The 22,291-nt window shown below is 37.3% G+C and overlaps 1 long non-coding RNA gene across 2 annotated transcripts in view; it reads right to left on the bottom strand.

The window, feature by feature from the left end:
• LOC129465032 (uncharacterized) overlaps positions 1-22,291 on the bottom strand; it is a 142,858-nt gene that overhangs the window by 110,817 nt on the left and 9,750 nt on the right. Inside the window, exon 3 of one of the 2 annotated variants that reach the window (XR_010116159.1) lies at positions 17,036-17,642. The exons of the other annotated variant lie outside the window; for it this stretch is intronic. This is a non-coding gene — a long non-coding RNA (uncharacterized lncRNA). Of the gene's footprint in view, positions 1-17,035; positions 17,643-22,291 lie in introns of those variants that run through there. 2 annotated transcript variants of the gene reach the window in all.

The raw sequence follows: 22,291 nt of genomic DNA, 5'->3' as shown, positions 1-22,291 counted from the left end.
CCAGTGATTTCTTTTTAACTCCTGTATCAATGAGACAATGCTAACAAGAAAAAATTAAGCATAAAAAACAGGATCAAATGTGCCCTTACAGTAGAATCCTATTTCTTTAAAATAAATGTAATTTTTTCAGCAGACATTCAAATGTCTGCTCATTTGAATGGAAAAGAGACTGAAAGGAAATATACCCAAATTGTTAATAGTGGTTATCACTGGGTGAAGACATAATAAGTGATTTTTATTTTTTCTTTACAGTCGCTGTATTTTTGAACATCTTTTACAATGGCCATGAAATATTTTATAATATGACAAAAAATAACATTTTTAAATACTTTCGGTAAATGCTAAATAAAAATATTCGGGTGGTGAATCCAAAGAGCCAAGTTTCCATTCTGACTGCTTCAAACCCCTTTTCCATTCTATGCCTCAGTTTCCTCATCTGCAAAACCCAGGGTTTGCTCTTAATATCTAGGGTTTGGTGCTTCCATTTTTCACTGTGACCAATTAGAGAATGTAAGTGAGAGGAAGAAATGTGGGAAAAAAATTGAAGGGAGAGGGGATGGGAAGGATTCCAACAGAGAAAAGAAAAGGAATGCTAAGAAAAGAGGTGTGAACTCAGAAGTTTTTGAGGTGAATGCTGATTGTAAGAGACTGCATGCTGTTCATCAGGGCTCTGTGTTTAAAACTCCTGGTACTTCGAACCTTCGATTAGTTACAGATCTTCATCTGCTTTAATTATTAAACCTTCAGACATCTTGTGGAATAGTTTCTTCATACAAGTCCACCAGGATAGAAATTAATCTCTAGGCTAAAGCAGAAGTGACTGTAAGAATGTGATGAAATCAAACTGAAATCTGGATCAAGTGCCCCAGGCCAGAAATGACTCACTCTTGAAATAAAGCAATTATTTGTGTTATCTGCCCAATTCACCTTTAGCCCTTGGTTTATGTGGAAAACAATTCAGTTAAAGATGGTACTGATTAACTCTAGTTTACCAAACACTCAGAGGTCTCTTCTTTCCACACCCTTAGGCACTACATAGTGACTTGTGGACAAAACTTTCCTCTTATCTAAACTGATGACTACCAAAGCCTCAATATTCCCAGAGGCACAATGTGGGAAACTGTAATTTTCACTCTACTGATAAAATTAAGATCTCCATATTCTGTCTCTCTTATGTCCCTTACAGCATTCAACTGTTTGAAACATAGAATACATTCAGTAAATATCTTAACTCTAGGATAGTTATGATATTTCAAGCCTAGAGAACCTCATGGAAAATAAGGCCATCAAAATTAGGGAACACGGTATGCAGATCTTTAGTTAGAAGCCATGAAATGACTGGACCATTGTAGTATCTGAAAAAAAATATTTTCAATTTCTTATTTGTACAGACTGCTTTAGAGTTTACAATTATATATAACTTTGGAGTAGGCAGTACTGCATTAATTTTCCAAATTTACAGGGGCCATGCAAATTTCAATAATAGATTCAGGGAGGTTTAAGGCTGAATCCCCCTCTTGTAAGATTTTGCTTATTTCTGTGATAGGCACTGAGTGAAGTGTTGAGAAAGCAGGTTCTGGGGCCAGATTAAAATTATGACTCTGGGTTAAAATTCTGATTCTGTCAGGTACCAATTATTTAACTTCTATGTGCCTCAATTTTCTCATGTGTTAAATTGGGGAGTGATGGTGGTACTACATAGGGTCATCATGAAAATAAAATAAAAATAGGGCAGTAGCAAGACTAATAAAGTAGAAAAGAGAGAAGATTCAAATAAACACAATTAGAAATGGCAAAGGTGATGTTACCACTGACCCCCCAAAAATAAAAATAACCATCAGACACTATTATGTACACAAACACATACACAAACTGGAAAACCTAGAAGAGACAGATGAATTCCTGGACACATATGCCCTCCCAAGACTGAACCAGGAAGAAAATGATTCCCTGAACAGACCAATAATGAGCTCCAAAATTGAATCAGTAATAAATAACATACCAACCAAAAAAAAAGCCCAGGGTCAGATAGAATCCTAGCCAAATTCTACCATATGTACAAAGAAGAGCTGGTACCATTCCTGCTGAAACTATTCCAAAAAATTGAGGAGGAAGGACTCCTCTCTAACTCATTATATGAGACCATCATCATCCTGATACAAAGCCTGGCAGAGACACAAACACAAAAATAAAACTTCAGGCCAATATCCTTGATGAACACGGATGAAAGAATCCTCAACGAAATACTTGCAAACTGAATTCAGCAGCACATCAAAAAGCTAATTCGCCATGATCAAGTAGGCATCATTCCTGGGATGGAAGGTTGCTTCAACATATGCAAACCAATAAATGTGATTCATCACATAAACAGAACTAAAGACAAAAACCACATGATAATCTCAATAGATGCAGAAAAGCCTTTAATAAAATTTAACATCTCTTCATAGTGAAAACCCTCAATAAACTAGGTACTGAAGGAACATACCTTAAAATAATAAGCGCCAGCTATGACAAACCCACAGCCAACAGCATGCTAAATGGGCAAAAGCTGGAAGCATTCGCCTTGAAAACCAGCACATGACAAGGATGCACTCTCTAATCACTCCTATTCAACATAGTATTGGAAGTCCTGGCAAGGCAATCAGGCAAGAGAAAGAAATAAAGTGCATCCAAATAGGAAGAGACAAGTCAAACTATCCCTGTTTGCCAACAACATGACTCTATGTCTAGAAAGCTCCATAGTCTCTACCGAAAAGCTCCTTCAGCCAATAAACAACTTCAGCAAAGTTTCAAGATACAAAATCAATGTACAAAGGTCACTAGCATTCCTATACATCAACAACAGCCAAGCCGAGAGCCAAATCAGGAATGTAATCCCATTTACAATTGCCACAAATAGAATAAAATACCTGGTAATACAGCTAACCAGGGAGGTGAAAGATCCCTACAGTGAGAACTATAAAACACTGCTCAAAGAAATCAGAGATGACACAAATAAATGGAAAAACATTCCATGCTCACGAATAGGAAAATCAATATCCTTAAAATGGCCATACTGCCCAAAACAATTTACAGATTTAATGCTATTTCTATCAAACTACCAATGACATACTTCACAGAACTAGAAGAAAAAAAACTATTCTGATATTCAAGTGGAACCAAAGCAGAGGCCAAATAACCAAGGCAATCTTAAGCAAAAAGAACAAAGCTGGAGGCATCATGTCACCCAAGTTCAAACTATAGTACAGGGAATATAGTAACCAAACCAGCACAGTACTAGTACAAAAACAGACACATAGACCAATGGAACAGAATAGAGAGCCCAGAAATAAGGCCACCCACCTACAGCCATCTATCTTCAACAAAGCTGACAAAATAAGCAATGGGGAAAGGACTCCCTATTCAATAAGCAGTGCTGAGACAACAGGCTAGCCATATGCAGAAAATTGAAACTGGACCTTTTTCTTACACCGTAAGCAAAAATTAACTCAAGATGAATAAAGATTTAAGTGTAAACCCCAAAACTATAAAAACCCTCAGGACAACCTAGGCATTGCCGTTCTAGATATAGAAATAGAAAAATATATCATGACGAATATGCCAAAAGCAATCATGACAAAAGCAAAAAATGATAAACGGGATTTAATTAAGCAAGAACTTCTGCGCAGTAAAAGAAACTATCAACAGAGTAAATAGACAACCTACAGAACAGGAGAAAAATTTTGTAAACTAGGCATCTGACAAAGGTCTAATATCCAGCATCCATAAAGAACTTAAGCAAATTTACAAGCAGAAAACGACCCCATTAAAAAGTGGACAAAAAACATCAACAGACACTTTTCAAAAGAAGACATACATGTGGCCAGCGAGCATATGAAGAAAAGCTCAATATCACTGATAGTAGAAGGGCAAATAAAAACCACAATGATATACCATCTCACACTAGTCAGAATGGCTATTACACAAAAGTCAAAAAATAACATACTGGCGAGGTTGCAGAAAAAAAGGAACACTTATACACTGTTGATCGGAGTGTAAATTAATTCAACCACTGTGGAAAGCAGTGTTGCAATTCCTCAAAGAGCTGAAAACAGAACTACCATTCAACTCAGCAATCTCATTACTGAGTATATAACCCAAAGGAAGATAAGTCATTCTACCATGAAGATACATGCACGCGAAAGTTCATTGCAGCACTATTCACAATAGCAAAGACATGGAATCAACCTAAATGCCCATCAAAGACAGATTGGATAAAGAAAATGTGGTAAATATACACTATGGAATACTATGCAGCCATAAAAAAGAGTGATATCATGACCTTTGCAGGAACATGAATGGAGCTTGAGGCCATTATCCTTAGCAAACCAGCACAGAAACAGAAAACCAAATACCACATGTTCTCACTTGTAAGTGAGAGCTAAATGATGAGTACTCATAGGAACAAAGAAGGGAACAACTGACACTGGGACCTATTTGAGGGTGGAGAGGAGGAGGAGGGAGAGGATCAGAAAAAATAACTATTGGCTTAGTACCTGAATGACGAAATAATCTGTACAACAAACCCTTACAACATAAGTTTACCTATCTAACAAACCTGTACATGTACCCCCGAACCTAAAATGAAAGTTAAAAAGAAGAAAATCAAATAATTAAGCTCTTTTTCTAGTCCCCGGCATAGTCCCTGAAATTGTTTTAGGGAAATGGAGTAATCACCAACACCTATTTGATTACAGACACGTGCTATAGTCTGAATGTTTGTCTCCCCTCATAATTCATGTATTGAAATCCTAACTGCCAACCTGATAGTATTAGGAGTTGTGGCCTTTAGGGAGGTGATTAGGTCATGAAAGTAGAACCATCATTAATGAGATTAGTGCCCTTATAAAACAAGCCCAAGGAAGAACATTCATCCCTTTTACCATGTGAGGACACAGCAAGAAGTTGGCAGTCCGCAATCCAGAAGAGGGTTTTCACCAGAATCCAACCATACTGGCACCCTGATCTTGGACTTCTTAGCTTCCAGAACTGTAATAAATTTTCATTGTTTATAATCTACCCAGTTTATGTTATGGCAGCTTAAATGAGCTAAGACAACATGCTTATAATTTACCCCTCCACCTAGATCCTAAAAATTTGAGAAGACTTACAATAAAGGCAGGTATACTTAGCAGGCTGGTCAGTGTGATTACTATTCATATCAGAAAGTAGCTGAACCAAAATGCCTTTCAACAGGACAACAGACAAATTAAAGTATATTTATATAGTGGAATATTATTCAGCAATTGAAAAGAATACTGCTAGGTAACAGTAGGGCTGAACACACAGACATAGTGTTACATAACAGAAGCCAGACGCAAAAGAGTACATAAAGTCTGACTCCGTTAAATGAAGTTCAAAACCAGGCAAAGTTAATCAATGATGATTAAGGTCAGAATTGTGAGGACTAGGATGTCCCATTGTTCTGTTTTGCCCAGAACTTTCCCAGTTTTAGCACTGAAAGTCCCACATTCCAGGAAACCCCTCAATCCTAGGCAACTCCTGTCTCAGGCAAACTGTGATAACTGTTCCCCCTAGTGATTTCCCCAGAAGTGGAGGTTAGAGACTGGAAAGGATCACAGGGGAAACTTCTGGTGGAGAGTGGCGTGGTTAGAAATGTAGAATTTGATTTAGGAGGTGCTTTGCATGCTGTATACGTGTCAAATTCATCGTGGATAAAAGTGCTCATCAAAGATTAGAGCACCTTACTCACTTTACGGTATGTATGATATTACTCATTTAAAAATAAGAAAGGACCTGGGCCTTAAAAGGGTGAGCAGTTGCAGGAATGAGAGGGCCAACAGTGGAGGAGATAGGCACCACAAAGAGGCATTTTCTCAGGCTCCCAGTGGATCCTTTCATCCCTACCTTCTCTGACTTTCTCTCACATCTGACCACTGGACTCCACGATCTGGCACCAGACTTGTTCTCAAGGAAGGAAGACTAGTTAAAGGATCTGGAATTCGGCAATCCATGGCTTTTGATTTGTGGTCCAATCCAGTTGTGCACCCTGACAGCAGCACCCCACCCACAAAGCCTCTGGAGCTAAACCCCATCCAGTCAGGGAATCCAGGGCCACCTACTACACTAGCCAACACTCACTTCCTCTGCCCCCATTTTCTCTGGCTTCAGTCATCTTTTCATAGGCCTGGTTTCCACCTCTGCCAAGCCCCTTCAGACTGATGCATCAGTCAAGCTGTTTGGCTCTTTTAAGCTGGCTTCACTCCTGGAAGCTTCTGGAAGAAAAGGAATATGATCTCCAAATCCAGTATACCTAAACATGACCAGCACCACCACAGTCACTAAATGAATTTCCTTGTGGTCTTGAGCATCCAGCCCCCATCCTCCTCCTTCCTTCAAAAAATTGGGCCCAGAGTGCTTAGTAAATATTTGGCATACATGTCTCCAATCCACCTGGACCCCTAACAGACATCACTAATCAATGCTGACTCTTCCATCTGAGCATGGGTTGAGGTCTTTATCCTCAGGTACGCAAGGCTTCCTGTGTGATTCATGAATGACAGAAGATGAGACCTATTTGTTATCACCACACTGGGTTGCAAATTTACAGATAGACTTTCTTGGTTTTGTGCCAAAGGCATAGATGATATCTCTACTCTAGCCAGTCTATCTGCTACTCAGAGATGACCTGGACACCCCCCACCCAGCTGCACTAAATGAATTTGGCCATTCCTCCAAGCAGTAGGTCTGGTCCTGACAACTCCAGATCTGATCTGCTGTACTACCTAGTGAATGTTAATTTGTCATTGAAATAGTGGCAAAGAGAAGAATAATCTTCCTCTTCTTCTTTGCTTTTTTGCTATTTATATTATTTTTATTGAGGTACTGATATCAACAATATGCATTGATCTTAGGTGTTCAGTTGGATGAGTTTTGACAATTGTATACTGTCATGTAACTGCCACCCAAAACAAGACAGAACATTTTTCATCCCCTCAGAATCTCCATTGCTGGTGGGACATTTCTTATCACGGTGAAAAGCCAACGAAAAGTTATCCTTCCATTTCCTTTATGTGGATGGGTTCAGATTCCTAGATGCTTAAATTTCACTCCTGCAAGGGACTACTCCAACTCCAGCTATAATCTCAAACAGCATCTTGTAATTTTCTGTCTAAAACAAAGAAAACTCCATTCCACTTCTGTTCCTGAACTATTGAGTTTTATCTCCCCAGGCTTTGTTGACCTTCTAAAAGTTTTTATATGCTTTCTTATATCCTGGCTCCTCCACTTATTTATTGAAGTATCAGTTTTTCAGAATAGACTGTGTAAGACCTTTTCTAGCATTGCACAGCAATCTTGTGTATTAGGTATCTTGTGGGAGGGCTGTAAACTCAGAAGATTGTGTTAGATATAGTCTTGTGGCTGCTGTAATATTTTTCTTGTGTCTTCTTCTCCATAATATTATACATTATTAGAGTCTATGACTTAAAATCAATTTTTGTCAACTTAAAAGATGTGTCATACACTCCACATAACAGTTTTCTACTACTCCAAATTTGTATCAACTTCATCAACCCAGAGAAAGGAGAAGTGTTTATTATGAATTTTTAAAATTAAGGTAAAATTAACATATAATAAAGTACATGGATTTTAAGTTTATAATTCAATGAACTTTGGCAAATGTATATACCTATGTCACCACCATTCCAATAAGGGCATAGATCATCTTACCATTGCAGAAAACTCCACCTCTCCCATTCCAGTCAGTCACACCCTAAAGAAGCAAACATTGTCTTAATCTCTACTACCATAGCTGTTTAGCCCATTCTAGAACTATGTGTAAATGGAATCATATAGTATGTCCTTTTTTCTGTCTAGTATCTTTCCATGAACATCATGTTTTTGAGATTGACCTATGTTGTTTTGTTTATCAGTATTTTGTTCCTTTATATTGCTGAAGAGGATTCAGCGATACTGAATCTACAGCAATGTGTTTATTCTTCTGTGGAAGGATATTTAGGCAGTTTTCCAGTTTGGGCTATTATTAATAAAGCTGCTATAACAATTTTATAAAACTGTGCATTATAATATTATTTATAATAGCTAAAAACCAGAAATGATTTGAATATTCAGCAATAAGGGACTAGTTAAAACAGTATACAGTAATACAAAAAAAACTGAAATCATTAAAAATTACATTGCTAAAAATTCTTTGTGGAATGAAAAATATAATAGAAGGTTTAAGGGGAAAAATAGAATGCAAAATAGTTTTTGCAGTATATTCTCAACTCTGTTAAATATATATGTATGTATCCATAAATATATATCTATTTTATGACAATATAGCAAAATATTAATGAAAAAATGAAATGTGGCAAAGAATTATGAACTGCCTCCCACTATTAATAAGGTAGTCATTTCACCAGATGATGTAGAATGTGCCAGGTTCTGTTGTTCTATGTATTGTCAATCTCTGTGCCTAAGCAAGTTAAAAATAAATCATTTCCAGGTATTCTCATGTGCCAGCCAGCAGTGACCTTGACAGCATAAATGTGAAAGATATCTAACTTGACTCATCCAGAAGGAGACACACATAGGCATGAGTGTGAAGGAAATAGTTATGAAAACCTGTCCCTGCCATTTCTCCAGTCTCAATGCAGTGGCTTTTTTTGGACCCTCATTACTTCTCACCTGGACTATTTCAGTTGACTTCTACCTAGTCCCCTGCCACTGATCTCCCCCTACCTATTTCCTTCATACCACCGACAATGTGATCTTTCTAAATTATTCTCTAATCAAAGAACTTCCCATGTAATTCTGCAATGGCTTCCCCATGTCTGCAGAATGATGGCCACACTCAAACATGCTGTTAAAGGCTCTCCATGGAACAGCACCTACCTCTTTGTCACTTCTAATTCTATACCCAAGTGTTTCCTCCTGTCATTCTTCAGACCATGCCCAAAACCAGCAGGTCCAGATTACGTGGGGTCAGTTAGAAACCAAAAACAGAGGTGGGGTTCAAAAGACCAGTATGTAGACCTTAGTAGTTGCTTTGCATTCTGCCCAAAAAAGGCACCATACCAGAGAAACTAACCAACAGCATCACGCTGCAAGAAACATGGTCCACAAGTCTTCCAGGTTTGTCCTAGCCACCTTCCCCACAAAGCCTGGGGTGCTCTTTTTAACTTTTCCCCTGTCAAGAGGCAACTGCTGGTCAGCAATCACCCACAGAGGGAGCATCTGTCCCTTCCCAATCCTAGCAGTGGAGAGGTGATCCAATTAAGTCCTGGTGCTTGCATTAAGTCTTCCTCATTAAGGGAGGTCTACATCCGGAAGAAAAATGATGAAACCTATCATCACAAAAACAAAGGAAAATAGAAAACACACTAGTAGGTCAGACACACAATTTAGAAAGAGAAAGAAGCCAAATGTTAGTACTACAGAAAACCACCAAACTGCAATGAAACAAGAGAGAAATAAAGGAACAAAGGGTATTCAAAACAACAAGAAAGTCACCAAACTGTGGTGGTAGATTATAATAGAGAAAGAAAGGAACAAATGATAATCAAAACAATCAGAAAACAATTCACAAAATGACAGAAATAAGTCATCACCTACAAATAATAACCTTGCATATAAATGAATTACAATCCCATTTAAGAGATACAAACTAAATGAATTTAAAAAATTATCCAAGTATATGCTGACTACAAGAAACTTACTTCACTTGTAAAGACAGATACAGACTGATAATAAAGGAATGGAGAAAGATATCACGCAAGTAGAAACCAAAAGCTAGCAGAAGTAGCTATACTTATATCAGGTAAAATTGAATTAAGTCAAAAGCAGTTAAAAAAACAAAAGACAAGGAAGGTCATATTATAATGATAAAGGATTCAATTAAGCAATATAACAATTCTCAATATATATGCACCCAACACTTAAGCACCCAGATATATATAGCAAACATTATTAGATCTAAAGGGATACACTACAATGCAATAATATTTGGGAACCTTAACACTCCACTGTCAGCATTAGACAGATTATCTAGACAGAAGATCAACAAAGAAACACTAGATTTAAAGTGCAATTTAGACCAAATGGACCTAACAGACATTTACAGAATGTTTTAAACAAACCTGCAGAATATACATTCTTCTCATCAACACATGGAACATTCTCCAAGATAGACCGTATGTTAGGCCACAAAACAAGTCTCAACAAATTTAAAAAATTGAAATTATATCAAATATCTTCTCAGACCACAGTGAAATAAAACTAAAAATCAATAACAAGAAGAACCTAGAAATTATATAAACACATGGAAATTAAACAATTTGCTCCTAAATAACTATTGGGTCAGTGATTAAATTAAAAAGGAAAATCTTAAATTTCTTGAAAAAAATATTAAAAGACAACATACCAAAACCTATGGGAAATGGCAAAAGCAATGCTGAGATGGAAGTTTAAAGCAATAAACACCCACATCAAAAAAGCAGAAAGATTTCAAATAACCTAATGGTGCACCTCAATGAACTAGAAAAGAAAGAACAAGTCAAACTCAAAATTTAAAAGAAAGCAATAATAAAGGTCACAGTAGAACGAAACAAAATAGACACTAAAAAAATACAAAGGATCAACAAAATAAAAGTTGGTTTTTTGTAAAGATAAACAAAATCAATAAACTGCTAGCTAGACTAACCAAGAAAAGAGAGAAGACCAAAATAAAATCAGAAATGAAAAAAAAAGATGCATTGTAACTGATACCACAGAAATACAAAGGATCATCATAACTACTATAAACAACTATACACTAACAAATTGGAACACCTAGAGGAAATGGGACACATACAAACTACCAAGATTTAACCATGAAAAACTCAAAAATCTGAACAAACCAATGATGAGTAATAAGACTGAATAAAATGTTTCCCAAAAAAGAAAAGCCCAAGATAGCTTTACTACTGAATTCTACCAAACTTACAAAGAAGAATTAACACCAATTATCAAGTTATTCCAAAAAATTGAAGAGAAGGGAATTCTTTCTAAATCATTCTATGAGACCAGCATTACCCTGATACCAAAATCAGACAAGGACACAAGAAAAAGAGAAAACTACAGGCCAATATCTCTGATGAATATAGGTTCTAAAATTTCAGCAAAATACTAGTAAATCAAACCCCACATATATCAAAAAGATAACAGGCCATGATCAAGTGGGATTTATCCCAGAGATGCAAGGATGGTTCAACATATGCAAATTAATAAATGTGATACATCATATCAAAAGAATGAAGTAGAAAACCAATAAGATGGTATCAATAGATGCAGAAAAAATATTTGATAAATTCAATATCCTTTCATGACAAAATTATTGACAAATTAGGTATTAAAGGAACATAACTCAAAATAATGAAGGCTGTGTATGACAAACCCACAGGTAACATCATACTGAATGGGGAAAAGCTGAAAGCCTTTCCTTGAAGAACTGGAAAAAGATGAAGATATTTATTTTCACCACTCCTATTTAACATTGCACTACAAGTCCTAGCCAAAGCAATCAGACAAGAGAAATATAAATTGGAAAAAAAAAAGGAAGCCAACGTGTCCCTATTTGTGGATGACATGATGTTATAGAGAGAAAAACCTAAAAATTCCAACATAAAAACTCTTAGAACTGATAAAAGAATTCAGAAAAGTTGCAGGATACAGAATCAACATAAAAAATCAGTAGTTTTTCCATACACTCATAATGAACTAGCTGAAAAAGAAATTTAAAAAGCAATTCATTTACAGTAGCAACAACAACAACAACAAAAAATACCTAGGAATAAAGGTAACCAAAGAGGTGAAAGACCTCTACAAGCAAAGCTATGAAACACTATTGAATGAAATTGAAGACCCAACAAATGAAAAGACATCCCATGCTCAGAGAACAGATGAATTAATATTGTTAAAATCGGCCAGGCGCGGTGGCTCACGCTTGTAATCCCAGCACTTTGGGAGGCCGAGGCGGGCGGATCACGAGGTCAGGAGATCGAGACCATGGTGAAACCCCGTCTCTACTAAAAATACAAAAAATTAGCCGGGCGTGGTTGCGGGCGCCTGTAGTCCCAGCTACTCAGAGAGGCTGAGGCAGGAGAATGGCGTGAACCCGGGAGGCGGAGCAAATTCTTCAGTACAGAACAGGGTTCAGTGAACTGGGGCCCTAGGGTCAAATCAAGCCTGCTGCTTGTTTCTGAAAATAAAGTTTTATTGAAAGATGGCCAAATCCATTTGTTTATCTATTGTCTGCTGCTGCTTTTGTGCTTAAGCGACAGAGCTGAGTAATTGCAACTGAGATTATAAGACTTGCAAAGCTGAAAATATTTTTTTTTAATCCAGCTCTTTACAGAAAGTTTGCTGGCTCCTGATCTAGAAGGAAGAGAATTGAACTGACAGAATATATAATCAACGGCCAGACTGTAGATAAATTGAGTCCTAAGAGCCCATATGAACTCTGACCCACAATCTGCAGCAATCAGCTCAGGAAATCAACACATTGTCTCTAGTAACCAGCCCAGGAAGCCAGCCTGCTGTCTATGAGTCACACTTACAGGAAGTCAGACAGTTATTAGATTGGTGCAAAAGTAACTGCACTGATTACTTTTGCACCAACATAATATCTCTACCAACCAGTCCTGGAAGCCAAATAATAATCCCTGTAACAATTGGCCCAAAACAACTAGGACTTGATTAATAACTGACAGCTTCTCTAATTTTTATTCCTGCTTCCAACTTAGGACCAACCAAAGAAGTCAAATACATACCCCTAACCAATCTCATAGGATGCTCACTTCTGGTTAGCCACTTCCAGCTTTTCCGGGCCAACAGTCTCCAGCCAGGGCATATCTGAAGACTTCCCGTTTTTCCACTATTAAACTTTCTCATTACTCTGCCTGTCTTTAACAAGTGACAATGGTTGTTGACTCCCTTGCTATTGCAAGCTCTGAATAAATAGCCTTTGCTTATTCTCATTTGGGGGGTCTTCATCTATTTCCACAGAACTTTGAGTCAAAGGATCTGAGTCCTAATCCTGGGTCTGCCACAGATTCCATATGTAACATGAATAATTCACCTTTCCTGTTACAACAAAAAATTAAAGAGGTAGTATCTCTGCCGGTAAGTTGTTCATTGGCCATATACACTTTTAGGGTGAGATTACTGCCATACCTGAAGTATATGCAAAGGACAGAGGCAGCTCTAAGGAAAGAATGACAGATTGTATCCGGGTCATATATCTAGTAAATGCCTGGCATTGATTAATCAATTATTATCTTTGACCACTATTAATATATTCATCAAGAAAATATCTTTCCCCTAAATTCACAAATCTCTTCTAAGGAAAATCTTAAGCCACTTATTTTAAAATATGGACTAGCCATTTGCTTGAAATCTAATTTCACAAATGGCACATTTGTTAAAGTAATATTTTAATGGGTCCTGATTCAAACAGAGTCCTGGACTCAAACTGTCTTTTCTACAGTTTCCTTTAGTGGAATAATTTGAGTTTGCCTAAAGCACTGTCTAGTTTGGTTCTTAGATAGTTGCAGATTTCAACAAATGATACAGTTTAAATGTTTTGAATTCCTTTGATCTTTCATAGAACACTTACGTGATTTATGACGTGCAAAACAAAGCTAATTGTACAGAACTTTCACTTGAGGTCCCATCAAGTGCCATTAAATTGTAATATCTCAGTTTTATTGTTCATAAGCATTCTATAAATGTCCTTATATAAGCCCTAAAAATATTCATTGTTAAAATACTCTCTTAAAACTACAGATTTCCATTTGTTGACAACGCAGTAGACAAATATTTGTTTAGATTTTTCAGCTTTAATTCAAATGTTCTGTGATGTATTAGTAAAGCTCATCTTGTAAACTTCATAATATTCCAAGTTTTCTTTCTATACGTAAGTTGAAAAAGACACGTACAGTGTTGGGCATCCTAGCTTCTAGTTTGTAATCTTCTCTGACTGTGTAAGCTCCAGAAAGTAACCTCACATCTTTGGATCTCTATTTCTTTTCTTGTGGCCTATCACTAAGATTCATTTCAAGTCTAAAAATCTATGATCAGATCTGCACTTGTATATTCATCACAGCACCATTCACAATAGCAAAGATATGGAATCAACCTAAATTTCCATCAATGAGGATTAGATAAAGAAAATACAGGGTGTGTTTGTGTGTTTGTGTGTGTGTGTGTGTGTGTGTATACAGTGTATATATGTGTGTGTGTGTGTATATATATGCAGGTTCAGTATGTGTATATATGTGTGCATATACGTACAGTGTGTATATGTGTGTACATGTGTGTACATATATACCATGTTATATATGCAGTGTGTACATATGTGTGTACATATGTATGGTATGTGCATATATGTGTGTGCATATGTGCAGTGTGTATATATGTGTACATACACATATATACATGTACACTGTACATGTCCTTTTCAGCTTGCATATAGAAAAAACAGAATATTATGAATTTTACAATGTGGGCTTTACTAATATGTCATATATTTGAATTAAAGCTGAAAAATCTAAACAAATACTCATCTGCTGCTTTGTTAACAAGTGGAAACTGTGCTTTTAAAAGGTTATTTTAACAATGAACATTTTTAGGACATACATAAGGATATTTATAGCATGTTCATATATACATATACACACACACACACACACACACACACACACCTCATGGAATACTACTCAGCCATTAAAAAGAATAAACTTATGTATTTTGCAGCAACATGGATGGAACTGGAGACCATTATCCTAACTGAAATAACTCAGAAACAGAAAGTCAAATACTGCACGTTGTCACTTATAAGCGGAAGCTAAGTAATGGGTGCACATGGATATACAAAGTGAAATAATAGACATCGGAGACTACAAAAAGGTGAGAGGATGGGAAGAAGGTGAGGGTTGAAAAATTACCTGTTGGGTCCAATGTTCACTCTTTGGGTGATGGGTTCACAAAAAGCCCAGACTTCACCACTGCAAAATACATGCATGTACGAAATCTGTCCTTGTACCTCCTACATTTTTGAAAAATCTATGACCAGGGAGCTCCTGATAAACACAAGTAGAAAATGGTATTTTCCACGTGCTCAGCTGGATGGCTTCCATTCTAGAGGCAGCCTAAGGTCCTGGAATTTCAACAAAGTGTACTTCAAGCAAGAAGCATTGGATTCAAAGTGGAATCTAGAAATACTTCCAACCAGGTGGTGTTCCCAGACAGAACAATGCTGTATTAGCATCATTAACAAAAATACCATGATCGAAAAGGTAAATAAGGGGATGAGACTGACAGCCATTCATTGAGCAAGGGTTGAGCTTAGTGTTGAAAAGTGGGGTGAGACACATCCCCTCCAGATGCCCACAGAAAGTAGGGAGAGAAATGGTTTGCAAATGAATAGAGACCATTCACTCGGCCATCACTTTCAACTTATTGTATGATGCCTTTGGAAAAGAAAGGGGTGTGTTGTTGTTATTATCAGAGGCAGTATACTAGTTACCAGTAAGATGCCGATAAGCAGGCTTCCTGGGTCCAAATACCCAATCTGCCACTTACTAACTGTGATTTTGAGAGTTAACCTAAATGCCCTGTGCCTTGGGCTTTTCTTATTTATAAAACTACCGTTATCTACTACTATTAACTACCACTAGAGATAATAGTAGTACTTACCTTATGTGGCTTTCTGAGGATTAGTCAACATATGCAAAACACTTCATATAGTGCCTAGCCAATTATAAGCACCCTTTAACTAGTAGTAATTATTAGCTATTTATTGAACATTTTCTACAATGCATATGCATGATGTCATTTAACCCTCACTAAAATAGGTCCTATTATTCCCATTTTAGTGATAAAAGAGGTGAGGTTTAAATAGCTTAGGTGGGATCAACAGTCACACTTGTTAATCTGCTTCTAGTGTTAGCAACAAAATGTGTACAGTACAATATTTAAGGATGGTGAAGATGATGCATTCCTTTGCCTTAACCACAGCAGCTTGCTATTTCACATTCTAATTTATGGTAATATATATAATAATGTATAGTTATCGGAGGACTATAGTTTCAAAATATAAAGCACAAAAATCTTTTCATTTCTCATAATAAAATAACAAACTACTAAAAAATTTTGCTAACAATGTACAACAATCTAAATTAACAATGATGAAACAAGCTGCCATTTATATCTAACAAGCTTGATAGCAGCATGTGACAAGCACAACCATCTACCCTTGATATAGAGCAACTAAGAGTTCATCCAGTGGGAGTGCCACCACCTGGATGCGGCCATGCACAGAAGCTTCATGAGGCTGCCTGACTTTTGGCTGAGCACCAATTTCATTTTTCCTCAAATGCCAGTCCTGGCAAATTTCAACTTTTAAATGCTAAAATTTAATATTCCTTAATGATTCACTTGAAAGTAGAAGTATCTGAGAGGGAGGGAGGGAGGGAAAGAAAGCCTATGGAATCTGACATTATCCACCAATAAGAAGTAAAGACAAGGATGCTCTCTGAAAGTTTTTTAAACCTTTCTTTCCAAAGTCTAGGGTGCAATCCTGACCAAGTTTATCTTATCTTCTCATTAGTGCTCAAAAATTCAATAAGGTCATACCACCCTAAAAAGGGAAATCCCATCTGGCTCTCTTAAGATTCCTGTCACCTCCACTTCACCAACCAATTAACAGCTCACAATTAAGTCCAGAGTAGAAATTTATTTTGCCACAGGCCCTTGTGAAATGAAATTATCAGTAAAGAAAGAAAAAAATCATGTCACACTTTCCCACTTTCGGTCAGATAAAACGTGTAGCAGATATCTGGACAGTTAACATGGTTTCCATTACTACAAAATCTTACTTTTGAGCCAGCTTGTGACACAAGAAACAAAGACATCAGTTCATTCCAAGGTTCACATGTCTTTTTATTATACCTTTAGGAACATCACTTCAATGCATCTTTTTTTATATCCTCACCCTAAGCTTTGCTGGCCTGATTCCCCTCTCAGGCCCTCTGATTTCCATAAATCTGTCTTTTGTTGTTGTTGTTGTCAACACAATTTCCTTCCCACGTAATAGGTATATTCTTCTCGTTTCCCTTTATACCAAATAGTAATTTCCAGCCCACTTTTTGGTGACTTTGAAATATCACACCTACCACCTTTTGTCATTACTTTATTTTATATATTATGCCCTAGCCAATTGTGTGAAGATTCTAAGACCAAAATTTCTATCTTCCTCTAAATGTGTTCTTTGCTGTAAGTCCCCAGACATATCCTGCACCTCTATTCTTCTCTCTGAGTCATACTTATTATCATCCAAAGCAATTATTTCCATGAATGCTTCTCCCTTCCCATCTGTACTAGTGTCCTAGGGCTGTTGTAACAAAGTTCCACAAACTTGGTGACTTAAAATTACAAAAATGTATTCTCTCACAGTTCTGAAAGCCAGAAGTACAAAATCAAGATATCAGCAAGCTTGTTTCCTTCTGCAGGCTCTGAGGGACAATCCATGCCTCTCTCCTGGCTTCTGGTGTTTGCTGGTAATCCTTGGTGTTCCTTGGCATGTATTATCCCTGGTGTTCCTTGGCATTGAAAGTAATGGCAAAAAACTCAATTACTTTTGTACCAAACTAATAGATGCATCACCCCAATTTTTGCCTCCATCTTCATACAGTGCTCTCCCTGTGTGTCTCTGTTTTTACATGGCCTTCTTATAAAGACACAAGTTATTGGACTTACAGCTTCACTAACTCAGTATAATCTCTTCCTAACTAATTACATCTTCGAAGACCCTATTTCCAAATAAAGTCACATTCACAGGTTCCAGAGTTAGGACTACAACATATTATCTTGGGGGACAAAATTCCTCCTACAATACCATCCATATTTATTTCATATCCTTGCGTGTTTGGTCAGCTAGACTGCAGGGGGAAAAGTGCATTCTTCATCTTCAGTGATGTAGCCAGCCCAAGAAGCCATCACCATCTCCTCCTTTGCTCAGGACGTCAAATCCTATTGTTCAACCCCATCAGCGCAGCCAGCCCTTCTCCTCCCAGACCTGTATCTCCATTCCAAGATCAAAGTGTCTGTTAGAAAAATAAAAATAAAAATAAAAACCCACGTGTGCTCTCAACTTTTCTAGCCTTCTGGATCCCTTTCCCTGATGGTGCCGCTTTTCCATACACCATTAGGAAGAACTGATAATAAAGTGCAACAGGCTCTTAGCTGCACCCAAATATACCTATCATGAAGGCAGCCATGTTTCATTTGGCCAGCTTGGGTGGCAAGAATGAAGACTCTTCATGGATGATCTATCTAATGCTGTCAGTGGGGTATTGAAGTCCTCCACTATTATTGTGTGGCTAAGTCTTTTTTTTAGGTCTAGTAGTAATTGCTTTATAAATCCAGGTGCTCCAGTATTGGTGCATATATATTTAGGATGATTAAACATTGTTGAATTGAACCCTTTATCATTGTGAAATTTCCTTCTTTTTTTCTTCTTTACCATTATTGGTTTAAAGCCTGTTTTGTCTGATACAAGAATAGTAACCCCTGCTCCTTTTTGTTTTTTACTTGCGTAATACATCTTTTTCTATCCCTTGACTTTGAGCCTATGGCTGTCATTACATGTAAGCTGGGTCTCTTAAAGATAGCAGATGGCTGAGCCTTGGTTTTCATCCAATTTTTCACTCTATGTCTTTTAAGTGGAGCATTCAGGCTACTTACATTCAAAGTTAATATTGACATGTGAAGTTTTGTTCCTGACATGGTGTTGTTAGCTAGTTACTGTGTCGTCTTGATTGTGTAGTTGCTTTATGAGGTCTGTGGGTAACGCACTTACATGTATTTTTGTGGTAACAAGTATCATTTTTTTGTTTCTATGTTTAGAACTCCCTTAAACATCTCTTGTAAAGCCAGTCTGGTGGTGACAAATTCCCTTAGAGATTGCTTGTCTGGGAAAGACTATAATTTCTCTTTTGTTTATGAAGTTTAGTTTGGCAGAATATGAAATTATTGGTTGAAATTCCTTTTCTTTTAAAATGCTAAAAATAGGCCCCCAATTTCTTCTGGCTTATAAGGTGTCTGCTAAGAAGTCCACTGTTAGTCTGATGGAATTTCTTTTATAGGTAATATGGCCTTTTTCTGTAGTTGTCCTTAAGATTTTTTCTTTGGTATTGACTTTGGAAAGTCTGATGAGTACAAGCCTTTGGAATGGTCATCTTGTATAGCATCTTTCAGGAGTTCTCTGGATTTCCTGTATCTGCATGTCAACCATCTAGTGAGATTGGAGACATTTTCCTGGATTATACCCCCAAATATGTTTTCCAAGATGCATACTTTCTCTTCTTTCTAAAGAGTGCCAGTGAATCATAAGTTTGGTCACTTTACATAATTCCATATTTCTCAGAGGTTTTGTTCATTTTTCTAAATTCTTTTTTCTTTATTTTTGCCTGACTAGGTTGATTCAAAAGACCAGTCTTCAGGCTCTGAAATTCGTTCTTCTGCTTTGTCTAGTCTGTTATCAAGGCTTCCAATTATATTTTAAATTTTCTGTAGTGAATTTTACAAAAGAATGAAGACTTATCAGACAGAACTGTGTATAAATAAATTCTGGCTCTGCATTACCAGTTGTATGACCTTAAAGAAGATAACTGATCTCTTTTTGCCTCAAATTTTATATCTGTAAAGTACATTTACTGATGGTACTAATCATGAAATTATGAAAATTTAAACTTGTTACATAAAATATATAGCTTGATGTCTTTTATGGGCTGGATTGTGCCTCTCCATCAAATTCATATGTTGATGGCTTAGCCCCAATACCTCAGAATGTGACTGTATTTGCAGACAGCCTTTAAAGAAGTGGCTAAGTTAAAACATGGCTGTCAGACTAGGCTCTAATCCAATCTGATTGGTGTCCTTGTAAAAAGAAACTTGGAAACACAGAAAGAAACCAGGGATGTGCTTACACAGAGCGCAGACCATGTGAGGACACAGTGAGACTCAAGTAGCCATCTGCAGGCCAAGAAGAGAAGCCTCAGGAAAAATCAAACCTGACAACACCTTCTTCTTGGTTTTGTCACCTCCAGAGCTTTGAGCAAATGAATTTCTGTAGTTCAAACCACCTCCTCTGTGGTCTTTTGTTATGGCAGCACTAGCAAACTAATACAAGTTCCAACACCTAATAAATGTTTGATTACAGTTAGCAATTGTTGTTATCATGGCGATGATGACTAAAGCTTCCTGTAAACCTGTGACATCCAGGAAGGCAGCAACTGCTCACATGTGTGTATTGAGTACTCAAAACATGGTTAAGCCAAACTGTGATGTACTTTATGCATAAAATGAACATAGGATTTCAAAGATTTGCTACAAAAATATAAATATTTCCACTAATGACTTTTTTAGTATTGATTGCTGTTAAAATGATATTTTAGATATATTGAGTTAAATCAAATATATGATTAAAGCAAACTCCACATGTTCCTTCTTCCTTTTTTAATGGGGCTAATAGTAAATTTGCCTATGTGGCTGGCATCATATTTTAGAGCAGTGCTGCTCTAAAGCCTTCAATGGGAACTGACCACCACAGCTCCAAGCTTGCCTTCTAAGGCCAACAGCAGTGTTCTTTCCACTGCCAATTCCTGGAAAAATCTCCTTCTAGCGCCAAAGTGTAGTGAAAGAAGCAGATGGTTTAGAGTCCAACACACATGGAGTTGAAAGCCTACTTCACCCCTTACTTGGCCTGTGACCTGGAACTTCTCTGAGCCTACTGGCTTCTCCCCTGCAAAATGGGAATAATCAACACTAGCTCAAAGGCAATACACATATAAAGTGCTTACCGTTGTCCCTAGCACACAGAAAGTGCATGCTATAAACTGAATATTTGTGTCCCCAAAATCATATGTTGAAATTCTCACCCCAATCTGATGGTATTTGGAAATGGGGCATTTGGGAGGTGATTAAGTCATGAGGCAAGGTCTTTATGAATGAGTACCATCTGTGAACCAGGGAGTGGGCCTTTTCCAGACTCCAAATCTGCTGGTGCTTTAGCTTGGACTTCCGAGCCCCCACAGCTGTGAGAAATAAATTTCTGTTGTTTATAAGCCACCCAGACCATGGTGTTTTTGTTATAGAAGGCTAAATGGGCTAAGACAGTGAACAATAAAGGTTGGCTTTTACTGTTAACTTCGTGAGACATGAAGGGTCTCTTCATCCTCTGAGGAGATGTGACAGGTGAAGGTTTCCAATGGTGAGATTGAGTGGAAAGCCCCTGCTGAGGCTACCCTATCATCAGAGAAGAGCATCCAAAAATTTAAAGAGTCATATTTTCCTCTGCTGCAAACAGAAATCTTAAGCTTTTCTGAAATGTCCTCTGCCTCCTTCAGTTCATCTTGACCTTTCTCACCTCCATGCCTAGGCTCAGATGGCTCTGGATTTCTGAGCTATACTTCCTTCTCCTTCTATCAAAATCCAAGCATCTTTCAAGTCATGAGTAAAATATTACCTCCTTCATGAAAGAATTATCTGCCATATCCCAGCGACTTGAATAGGGAGTCTGAATCCCCTTCAGTTTGCTTTCTCTATGTTACTGGGCACAGAGCCTGACAGATAAAATCTTTGTGGAATAAAGCAAAGTGAACAAAAAGTTGCAGCCTGGACTAGAGAAGAGGGAATGCCAAGACATTATCTACTTAGGGAATAGCTTTATATTTGAAATTTTCGCAAAATGCAAAATAGAAAACCCCTATGACTTAAATTTCAAATCCAATCGTGCTCATGCGGATGGAATTCTACAAACTCTTTGAAAAAGCATCCATCACTCAGGCACCACAAGTAAAAAATCCTCCTCCTCCAAGATCCCAGATCCTCAGACCTTCCTAAATGAGAAAGACATGAATTGGCTCTAGGGAGGAATCACAGTGAGGGCCACACCCGCAGTAGTCTCTGAGGAACTAGAGATCCAAAGCTAAAATGATTTCAAATAGAAATTTGAATAAAAAAGAAAGAACCTCTAAGTATTGCCAGAAACAAGTTGCAAAAGACTAAAACTCAGCATGTACTGCCCACAAACACACACTGAGACAACCCAACCATTACACAGGTAGGCAAAGTACATCATGGATAAGAGTTAACCACATAACCACATGGCCTGTAGTCAGATCTTAGGCCCATTGTTTACCAACTGTGCAACTTTGTACAGGATACTTAACCTTTGTGGGCCTCGGTT

The sequence above is a fragment of the Symphalangus syndactylus genome, chromosome 16 (genome assembly GCF_028878055.3).
Source record: "Symphalangus syndactylus isolate Jambi chromosome 16, NHGRI_mSymSyn1-v2.1_pri, whole genome shotgun sequence".
Taxonomy (NCBI): Eukaryota; Metazoa; Chordata; class Mammalia; order Primates; family Hylobatidae; genus Symphalangus; species Symphalangus syndactylus.
This window is presented reverse-complemented; position numbering and strand designations above follow the sequence as displayed.